The following is a 12,373-nucleotide window of genomic DNA, read 5'->3' on the forward strand; positions in this document are numbered from 1 at the left end:
CCATAATACTGCCATATGCTTTCTAGTTTGCAAACAATTTTGACCTCAGTCTTATTTGAATCATACAAGTCTGTGGAGTTGTATGGTAGGTTATTATCATATCTCATTCTCTAGGTGAATAAACCAAGATTTGGAGTAATGAAACCACTTACTTCACTAGCTTTGGCTGATTCATTTAACTGCCAGGTGGCATTTCTGGAACTAGAACGCAGATCTCCTGCTGAATCTAAATGTTCTTTGCTCTGTGAGGATAGGATTTCAAGTCTTCTAACTTCAAGGCCAGTGGTGTTCCTATTCCTTCAACTGCACTAATTGGCTGAAAACCTAAAACAATTGGCCATATGTCCTAAGTGATCAGAAGGCAAGGAGCCACTAGGTAGAGCTTTGGTAAAGGGGATTCAAGCACTGAAAGAAGGGTCAGAATGAAATATCTTTAAGGCATATTCAGAACTTGAAAAGCTATTTTCCGGGTGATTTTTTAAAAAGTTTTGCAACCCTTTACTTTTTCTTTTCCTAAGTATGTTTTTATTGATTTTAGGGAAAGAGAAAGGGAGAGAGAGTGAGTGAAACACCAATAAAAGAGAGTAACATCCATCTGTTGCCTCCTGCACACCCCCTACTGGGGATTAAGCCTGCAACCAGGGCATGTGCCCTGACCAGAAATCAAACTGGTGACTTCTCGGTGCATGGGATGACACTCAACCAATTGAGCCACACCAGCCAGGGCCACCGCCCTTTACTTTTGTTCTTTCTCTCTCTGCATTTGATTTTCCTGTAAGTCAGAGAAAGAGAAGCTCAGGAACTCACTGGTGAAAAAGCTTGGATTAGTATAACAACATCACTAGTATTGACCATTCCCCAAGAAATGGATCCACAAAGAAATTAGGAAGATTTTGGGACCATCACCTGTTGTTCACTGCTATCATCTGCCTCAGTTCTCCTCTCCCACGGGCACAGAAGCAATAACCGCACAGAAAGATTTGTGTCTATATAACTGAAGGATAGAGAAGGGTCATTTAAAAGTGTTTATTGTTACAAGACAGCAAAAGAGAAAAGAGGGAGTGATATTATAAGAGCAATAATTAACCTGTTTATATTTAGCATTGTCTGTATTTCTGTGATCAATTGCATTTTGTAGGAAGACTGGTATTCTAGCATTGTCTAAATACGAAATAATGCCATTTCCCTGAACAAAAATGGAAGATAGCTGAGACATTAGAAGACATTTCAGTAGCAGCTGCAATTTTGTGTTTATGCGTGTATGCTTATTGGGGGAGGGGGGGCATAGGGTATTTCTATGGCCATATGGTTATTGTGGAGTTTTTTCTTCAAGAAATAAATTATCAGATGGAAGCCTTAATGGATTTGAAGAGATACAAACCAACTCTCTAAATGTTGCCATTCTTCTAATGTCTGCTAAGATAGCAAGAAAAAAAACAAACCACACAAACTAGTAAGATTAAGTATGTTAGGTCTGAAAAAGAAAATTTCCTAAATCTTGAAAAGGCACTTTCAAGAAAAGAAATCACTCTGCTCAGGAAAAGAAGAAATAATCTCTTCCAGCAAAATACAAGAATGACAAATCAGGAGGATTTTGGGACCATCACCTATTGTTCACTACTATCATCTGCTTCAGGACTCCTCCCTCCCCCCCAACCCCCCCCCCCACCAGCACAGAAGCAATAACCTCACAATAACCCAACAAAGAGTATTCTAGAAAGATAGACAATGGAAGTGTCCAGATCTGTTAAGGAGATCAGTTACCATTAAGATCTAAGGTGGAAGGAGGTAACATGTGCAAAAATATTCATTTATTTAATCATTTATTTATTCATTCATTTATTCATTTATTTTCTCTAGGTATAAATAAAGTCTATGTCTAGGCAACCTCTGCATTGAAAGCTGACTTCTATTTTAACACGATTATAAATATTATCATCATGTAGGCTGGTTTCCATGGACAAAGCCAACCTTAAATATTATGTCATGTTTAATAAGCCATTACACAAATGTCATTATTTCAGCAAAATGTAATTGATCGAAGTAATACAGAAAACCTTTAAATGGAAATAAAGCTAAGTCAAAGAAATGAATAACCAAAAAACGTGAGGCACATAACATTAAAAACACTCCATTACCCATAAACATGTATTCACAATGAAATGCACATAATAACTTTAGTGTATATGGCTCTAATTATAAGTGTTTCACAGGTAGTATTTTTCTAATCACAAAATCTGAGCCACACTAAGTATAAATATCTTCACAATGGTAACTTTAATAATTGACTTAAAATGAAATTTTAACACTGGGGACTTTTTAACAGTGCTATTTTATTTAGTTTAGCTTCAGTTAAAAATCCTAAAAATATGGTTTAAATTATTTCACTAGAAAGTCTCATTTTATAGCCCACAGGAATACAAAAAGCAAGAAAAGACATGTATCATCAGTAAGGCTTTCGAATGCATTACATTAGTACTTCTTCAAAGAAGTATGGAAGTCCACAGGGAAGATTTTTGCACTTAATGTTGCAATGGAATGGACATTGCTCAGCGTGGGAAAATATCACCTCACATCATCACAGAAATGCAGTTATCTGTCAGTTCTACAGATCCAGAACCCCAAGAAGACAGTTATTTCTAAAAGATTATCTCTTTTAAAAATATAGCCTAAAGCATTGTTTGAACAATATTATTTTAAAACTCAATGAGTTTCATACCTTTGATTGCATCTTGGTAGAAAAATTGGTGAGTGAAAGGAGAGGGACCTATAGTCATAGAATGGAGAATTTTAGGTACCATATAAAGAACTGTGTACTTACTACTTTTGTTCATTAAAAGGTTTATTGAGCATTTACTATGTGGCAAGCACTGTGCTAGCATGCTGGGGATGTAGCGGTGAACATGTGCCACTCAGTTTCTGCTCTCATGAAACTTGCATTCCAGTAATGACACTCCCAGTGGATTAATAAAGACAAAATACTAAGTTTGAAAGTACAAAGAGTGAATATAGATAACTCTTACAGGAAAATGGGAGTCATAAACATGTTTCAGTATAAAAACAGAAAAGGAACCATCTAAGAGTTTGGAAGTGACTATCATAACTCCCTCCCCTCCCTCCTCCCCACATACACACACAAAGTCAGAAAGAGCTGACACATGTCAGACAACAGAGGTAAAATTGTAAAATTTCAGCTGATAAATCTGCACTGAAGAAGCAGTTTACCTGGCCCTGCTACTGGACTCCTCAGATCCCAGCAATATCAGGTTTGGACTTGAGATAACCCACTCACAAGGGAGCTTGGCTTGGTGGAATCAGTTCTTCCCAAATCAATGCTGCCCTTTACTCATTTGCCTCAAGCACTTCAAGCTTCAGTGGTGAGGGACAGGGAGAAATAACCTCCAGGTCTGTAGCTCTAGAAGGCAGACCACTCATTTTCCCTGGTAGGTTTGTCTGGGAAAGGCAGGAGGAGGGGATGCCTCTATGAGGAGGCAAATAAGAAATTAGATAGAACCTTAAAGAGGCTGAGACCTTTTCCAATCTCACCTATCAAATATCATTGTTCTTCCCTTGGTAAGGAGAGAATACTGGAGAGACTAAAATGTTTCCTATACTAGAAGTCCCTACATAGAAAAAAAGAGAGGATTATGCTCTCATCTCCCTAAAACAACTATTAAGCTAACCTTGGAGCATGTGATTAAATTTAATGTGAAAAACAATTATATAAAAAAAACATTTTTTAAAAAGTTCCAAACATGAGAAGCCCAGAAAAGTCATCCAAGTTCACTGGCATGGAACTGGTCTCCAAACCCAAGTTGGCTGATCCTGGTACCTAACACCTTTAATCTATACCCATGGTACTGCTGTTACCTCCAAGCATTCATGGAAGTCTGCACTGCTGCCAAAAGACAAAATCATTTATCATTAAATTGCTAATTTGAAATTTATTGGTTTTATAACTTTGAGTTTATAAATTTGATTTTGATTTTATAGATATACAGAAGCTATAAGCATAAGGCACTTATAGATTTATGTTGCTTATATTCATATTAGAGGCCTGGTGCATGAAAATTCATGTACTGGAGGCAGGGGGTCCCTCAGCCCAGCCTGCCCCCTCTCACAGTCTGGGAGCCCTCAGGGGTGGGAGGCGACCCAGTGATCAGGGGAAGGCGATGCCCAATCACACCTCTGCTGCTGCCACTGCTGACAGTGCAAGCCTCGGCCAGCCCTGGTTACCTGAGCCTTGGGTGTCTCTGGGCAACTGGGAAGCTACCATCTGAGGCTTGCCTGCGCCTTGGGCTGGCCCTGGGCAGTTGCGGGGCTGAGGGGACTGGGGGACTCCAGAGGCAGGCACATGGAAAGACCCCGGCGGGGCTGAGGGGACTGGGCAATGCCATCTTGTGGCTGTGGGTGCCACCATCTTTGAGGGCATGGCAGTCAATTAGCATATTCCATCTTTATTGGCTGTGGGCATCGCCATCTTTGAGGGAGGGGCAGTCAATTAGCATATTCCCTCCTTATTGGCTGTGGGCGCTGCCATCTTTGCAATGGTGTGAGGATCAATTGGCATATTCCCTCTTTATTAGATAGGATAATAACAAGTAAAATTAATCTCATCAATGTAGGTTTATGAGAATATTTCTTTTGTCATTGTTAATCTACACACGAGGATATTTATTTATTTATTTATGTATTTATTTATTTATCCAGAGAGAGAGAGAAACTAGAGGGAGAGGTGGGAGGAGAGAGAGAGAGAGAAAACACCATCAATGTGAGAGAGACACATTGATTGGTTGCCTCCTGCACCAGGGATGGAACCTGAAACCCAGGTATGTGCCCTTGACTAAGAATGGAAACCATGATCCTTTGCTGCATGGGCTGACGCTCTAACCACTGAGGTTACACTGGCCAAGGCAAGAGAATATTTTTGTATTTTAAGTTGGCAATACAGAGGACTCAGATTTGAAGATTATTAGCTCAACCCTTAATACCTCCCAATAAAGTGGTATTTGTCTTCAATTAAAAATTCTGAAAGGAGTAGCTTTCTGGAAAAGTGACTAATAAAGTAAAAAGATTCTTTTGGGTATTATTTTAATAATAATGTAAGAAATGTGAAACAATAGTATTAAACAATTATATATTAGTTACTGGTGGCCAGATGCCCTGGTCATGGTTAACATAAAAATCTATCACAACAAGGGCATTAAATATATTGGATTCTCATAGATTGCCCAGCCAAATACACACTTTTAAACAAGAGCATCAAGATATCAAGGGGGAAAAAGCAATTATCAATCATTTTAATATTTATTAAATTGCTCATAAAACAATTAAATAGGCTTCTGTGGTTTCTCCTAAGAATTAAATCACCATGTAGAAACAGCTAAAAATAATACATGTAGTTATTTTAAAAATTATGTTCAGTGCCTTGAAATTAATTTATATATAAATTAGTTTGTTCATATATAAACACATATATATCATGTGACTATAACATATCAATGAGCAAGAGGAAATAAAAGGCAAAACTTCTCTGAATCTCACCATTCTCAGAATGCGCTTTTTGGTAGATGGGTTTACAGCCTCTACCTGCATTGCTGGAGTTTTGTAAATACAGAGTGAACCTATAAAGTCTAAAAACCTTTCAAAATGAAATGCTGGTGTCAACATTAAGTAGTTTTGTATCTGAATATCCAGTCAATCACTGGCTATTAGAGCAACCATTAGCAGATAAGCTAAAAAGCTGAGTTGAGGGGGGGAGGAAGGACAATTCTGTGTAATGTTTCCCTCAGGTGATAATTTCTGCTCACTATTAATAAATCCAGAGACATAGAAGCATGGAACAGACCATCAAACCTCAGAGAGGAGGCAAGGGAGGGGGGACAGGTAAGAGATCAACCAAAGAACTTGTACGCATGCATATAAGCATAACCAATGGACACAGATAGTACGGGGTGAGGGCCTGTGCTGGTGGGTGGGAGCAGGTGGGGAGAGGTCAATGGGGGAAAAAGGAGACATATGTAATACTTTGAACAATAAAGAATTTTTAAAATAAAGTTTTAAATAAATAAATTGATACCGCTCAATTTTCCAGTTATGATAATTGGTAACTTGAAATCTAAAATTAATGGATAATTAATAATCTAGCATGTGCCAAATTTATAGAAACTCCAAAATGACATAATTCTAAGACTGTTATAAAATGGACCAAAAAATACTCACGAGACATGATCAGATTTCTAGCTTTGAAAAAAATCTATTCACCCAGTTTTCAACATCTGATATGATGAAATAGTTAAAAGAGTGATATTAAACATTAATAGTCCCAGGATGCAATACTAACAAACAAATTTCTAGATCCAAAGAGAGGAAGGATGCTCCATTTTTTAGCAAAATAGGAACATGTTAATAATAATCAGCACTTTTGGTGGGACTGATTGATGGTCTTATCCAGGGAAACTACTGTCAGCTCAACTTTTGGTTTGACAGGTTTTACTTTTGTATGAGAGGTTAGTTTCTACCTGTGGTCCTGAAGTCTCAGCATCCAAACTGATTGAGACATTTGCTCAAAAATGAGCAGCCCCAATACTGAATGTAATACTCAAAATGAGATTGTGGGTAATGGCCATTTTCCAAAATCCCAGAATCTGATGTTAGCCATCAAAGCATTCATGGGTATTTCCAAATTTGGTAGCTACCCACAGGAAGCTCTTGTATACAAGATACCAGGCATCTTAGGGAATCAGTAGTAAGTCTTTGTATATTTTAAGAATGAAGACCTCAAGCCTCAGGCTCATACAGGCTTGAGTTTGACAGCTGGTATGCTCCTCACATAGCTATATGCACTTAAATTAGGCACTTTCAATTTCTCAGCATCAGTATCTTCAACTTTAAAATAAGAATAATGCCTACCTTGCAGGTCTGATACAAGATTTAAGTTACCTAATGGAAAATACTTAGAACAATACATGACACAATGTTCTGTGTCACATGACTCTTTTTGGAACCAGCAGGCTGTGCTGGAGCTAGCCTCCAATAGCCCTCTGTCCTACAAACAACCTACAGCAGAACTTTATCACCCAAGGTCTTCTACTTACACCAAAATAAAATTCAAATATATGAAGTAGATGGAAAATTTCCAATGATAAAAAATAACAGGAATTTTAGGTGGATTAAATATGTAATCTCTAGAGGTGGTGAGATTATGGGAAAGGAGTTGTTTTTTTTTATATTACAACCAGAGGCCTGGTACATGAAATTTGTGCATGGGAGGGAGGGGAAGGGTCTCCTCAGCCCAGCCTGCACCCTCTCCAATCTGGGACCCCTTGGGGGATGTCCGATCAGGCCTAAACCAGCAGTCAGACATCCCTCTCACAATCCTGGACCGCTGGCTTCTAACTGCTCACCTGCCTGCCTGCCTGATCACCCCTAACCACCTCTGCCTGCCAGCCTGATCACCCTCAATTGCCCCCCTGCCCCGCCCCGCTGGCCTGGTCGCCCCATGCAGGCTGCTGCTCGGTCATTTGGTCGCCCCTCACTGACCCCCCTGCTGGCTTAGTGGCCCCTCACAGCCCGTTTGGTCATTCGTTCAGTTGTGATGGTAACTTAGGCTTTTATATATATAGATATATTTAATAAACAGACTAATGTAATATATTTTATATTTCCTATATTTCAATATTTTTATAGTGCATTGCTTATATTTTTCAAATTGAAAAATGTAATGTAAAACAAAATCACTACAAAAAACACACTACCTAGTTTATGGAAGGATAATAAAATTTGTATAGTATTCGCTGGCTCTTTCTTTTCTTTTTTCTTTCTTTTTTCCTATTTTTCTCACCTGAGAGAAGTCTAATATGTATTTCCCTATATCCTGACAGAAGTTAGGCATATTTTTAGCCATTCTAGGTCTATTTCTTCTCTGATCCTCTGCACAGTAATGATTATCTTTTTCTGTTCATTTCCTAGATAGACAAGAGAATATATATTTTACTCTAAACATTAAGCCTCTTGGCATGATTGACCAAGATGAAATGCCAATTATGGCTTTTTTCTTGAGTGCCCTCTAGTTATCCAGATCTAGTCTGACATCTAAACCTCAATACGAGTGAATTCTGCTTTCAACTACAATAGTACTCTACTTGGACATACCTTTAGCTTTCTGGGTTACTTATGGGTAAAAGGAGAAGTTAAAGAAAGGCCTTTTACAGCTCTAATATCTTGTGGTTCAGTAGCACACTTAGTTTAAGTGACACATAAGCAAGAGTTAAAATTAAAATGGCATGTTTGATTCATAGACTCATAGAATGATAATTGGAAGAGACCTCAAAGATTATCCCTAGATATTCCTTGGCATTGAAAGATGACCTATTTGTTTTAAAAAGTAAATGTTGTACAATAAGTAAATGTGGCCAAAGAATATAAAATAAAAAGCATCTGAAAAGAATAGTTTTCTCCTCCGCTATTTTGCTTTTGAAAAATATCAAAATGGGGTAAAATCATGTCTTGTCCATCATTTCACAAAGAAAACTACCATTTACTTTATGCCCATGATTTTATGCATATTTTCCCAAGTTTTTCACACATTTTAAAAGTTGAATCAATTACAACAACTTTGTGAGGTAGATGCTAGCTTCATATAATTGATCAGGAAAGTGGAATTCAGAGATGTAAGGTAACAGGTATAAGGTTATTTAATCCATTCAGTGTTATACATCTAGCAAGTGCAAATCCTGGAATATTAAAACTCAGGTCTGTTTGACCTTAAAATTCATGCTCATTTTACTCTATGACATAACTTGTCTTACTCTGAGATTTTCTTGACAATCATGCTTTCCCACAACATGCAATCTAGACATGGCTTAGTTTTGAAGCCCAGAGGAGAGTCATCTTAGATAAGGCAGATGTCATTGCATTATATTTTATCTGGTGTTCATTTATACTTTGGAAATATACAGCAGTTCATAGGGGAAATAGTCTATTTAACTACTAACTTCAAAGGTAGTTTCTATAAAAGCTACCTTAAAGTTATAATGAAGTCATTTCAAATTTTCTCTCATGTTTACTCATCATCAGTTATTACAAGTTTCTTGAAATTTCAGTTATATAAGAATGTTTATAGTGGAGAACCATAAAGGGCATAAAGTCATCTCCTTTAACTCCAAGGAATTTATACATACATTTTTCTGTAGGTATGCATTATTGTTTTTATTTGGCATGACCTAATAGCACAAACTATATACCATTCTGAAAATATCTGTGTGGTCATATTTGGACTAAAATAAATTTATGTCTTTGTTTACAATCCTCTTAAGTCTGTATTCCTTTTTGTTAATGTGGTTATTGAGAGGATTAAGAATATAAATCAAATTTTATTCAGCCTTAGAATGCAAAAGACAATAGACCCGAGTGGAGAATATAAAATTTTTAAAACCACATCAAAAAACAATAAATTATCATCTTAAGACATTTATAATTGAACATTTAAAGATTAAGTTCTGATTTTGGCAGTATGGCTACCCTTGGACATTTGAATGTCCATCATGAAAATAAAGTGATGAAGAAAATGTGTACATATATCTATGTATGTATGTGCATGTGTGTATAACAGTTAATGGATAAGATTAAATAGATAAATAAGATTAAATAAAACATACAAACATAGCATACTCCTACACACATAATAAAACTAGAGAACTCTAAAACAGAAAAGTTATTTTTTAAATAGCCAGAGTACAGATTACCTAAAATCTACTGGTTATTATATTGACAGCTGACTTCTCATTAGCAACAATGGAATCTAGAAGATAGTGGAATGTTAATTTTAATGAGTTGAAGGAAAATGGATTCTACACCAAGAAGTCTATACTCAGCAAAAATATCAAGAAAAAGTAAAAAATATCCTTATAAAAAACTAACAATGGTTATTTTTTTTAGTATTGTGATCATTATATTCTCTTTATAAATAAATATTTATGATAACACACCAGCAGTCCTAGCTTAGCACAATAGTGGAGAGCCATAAAAATATGCTAGCTGAAATTTTATAAAGCAATCTTAATAAATGGACAAAATTATAATTGTTTTATGATCTTAAAAAGATTTTGTATATTTTGATAGTTATAAATATATAGAGAAGTAAAAATTAGATAGCAAAACTGATATTTAGTACACTGTCATTAAATACATTCAAACATTGAGAAGTAAAGTATTTTACTCGTTTATAAAAACTTATCAGGATTGGTTTGAGCAGTGTTTGCCTTCTTCTCACTATATAACTAATAGTATTGACCAAACATCTTTATTATGCCTTGCTAAATTGTAATACTCATTTCTAAGTTTAGACCAGCTTCCCAAATTATTTGTTCTTTTAATGTCATGAAGTATCTCCAAGAGTTGTTTTAATGTTTTTTATTAAAATATTTTTTTATTGATTCAGAGAGAGAAGAAGGGAGAGGGAGACAGAGAGAGAGAAAGAGAAAGAAACATTGATGTGAGAGAGAAAACATTCCTAGCATGCCCCTACTGGGGATCGAGCCTGTAAGCTGAGCATGTGCCTTGACTGGGAATCAAACAGGTGACCTATTGATGGATGGGATGATGCTCAACCAACTAAGCCACACTGGCCAGGGTGCATTTTAATGTGCTCTTTTGTCAGCATTACTTCCTCTTGGATATCTTTTGTCACACAACTGTCATTTATGTTGATAAGTTCATCTTCACTGAAGCTCCTCTAGCATTATATAGTTTCAAACAACAGCACTATCAACATTATCACGGGCAACTATTTCTTCTATCACTCCATTAGGTTCAAATTTCACTTGCAGCCTTGTAACGTGTGTGTGTGTGTGTGTGTGTGTGTGTGTGTGTGTGTGTGTGTGTGTGTTGCACTTCCATGCTGTTTGGCCAATTCCCCAATTCCCTCTTTGCGTTTTCTAATTTTGTAAAATGCTGCATGAGAATATCACTGAGAAACAAGGAGGAACACAACTATATGATATGCTTTGCTCTTTGCAAATGAACTGAACAAGAAGAGGTGATGTGAGCAGTCACTGAGAGATTTTGAAAGAGGTGATGTGACTGGTCACTGACTACAAGTAGCATGTGTTGTTTACAAAGTCATTTGTGAAGTGAAGAGCTAGCAGCAAAGTTTGTATTTTATGCAACTATTCAGTCAATTTAACATAGTAATTTAAATGTGAACTGTGATGATGGGAGACTGGTATTATTTAAACTGTGATAGCTAAAATTTATGGATATCAGAAACATGAAAAGTGAGGATTGCCTGTACATGATAATACATATTGTTCTGTGTGGTTTTCTATATCTTCTACAATAAATATTTATTACTTTTGTGATAAGTGAAACAATTTTCACACCAACAAAAACTGACAGTATTTACCACCCATCAATTAGTAGAAGGTCTGAGATGCCAAATGTAAAGAGAAAAAAATTTTGGTAAATATATGTATATATCTTTTTTAAATGACCTTATTAAAATGTATAATGTGGAAGAACAGGACAGAATTAAAATACTTGACAAAACATTTCCTTAATTTAGAAGGGTTGTGATCAGAGGTAAATTGTCTTAATATCTTTTTATTTACAAAATAAAAATATTGATTGCTTTCTTAAATATTGTTGAAAGAGCTGCTGGGGTAAGCACTATAAGAACCGATATAGAACATGTACATTCCAAAAAATAGAGGAGAGAAAATAAGTGAAGAAAAATTAGAAACAATCCAAAGAAAGCAATAAGGGAGGGGATAAATATAAACCAAAAAGAGAAAGAAAAAAAAAAAGGCAAAAATAGAAAACCCAATCCAAATGAAACTAAAAGTATCTATTTTACAGTGCATGAAGACTAAATAATGTAATATGTACAAAAGAAACAATTGCATTCCAGATCTTTATCAAGTGCTTAATAAATGTAATTTGAATCTGAATCAGAAGTTCACCATGCATATGCACTAGAACAAGGATCTCTCCACTTCCAAATGCCCGAGATAGATCTTGGACCTAGATCAGACTTGATAAGTGAATACAACATTTGTTCTACAACATTAAAATGTGTGAATGCTTGTCTAACAAGTAGGATCTCTGTTCTATGCAGAGTTTGCCTAAATAGTGTAATTATTGTACATTCATCAACTTTGGGTCTGCCGACAGAACCCTTTAATGCTCCAACTGGCTGGCCATGATTATCATATTAAATTCTTCAAATACACAGGACCCTGACTCTAAAAGTCACCACTAAAACTTCTCACTAGATTGTGTGCATATTCAGTGGGAAATGTATATACAGTGTCTATTCAGTGTTTATCTGCTCTTTCTTGGAAACCCAAGATTTGGGGTAAAGTTTTGGTTCCCT

The sequence above is a fragment of the Eptesicus fuscus genome, chromosome 19 (assembly GCF_027574615.1).
Source record: "Eptesicus fuscus isolate TK198812 chromosome 19, DD_ASM_mEF_20220401, whole genome shotgun sequence".
Lineage (NCBI taxonomy): Eukaryota > Metazoa > Chordata > Mammalia > Chiroptera > Vespertilionidae > Eptesicus > Eptesicus fuscus.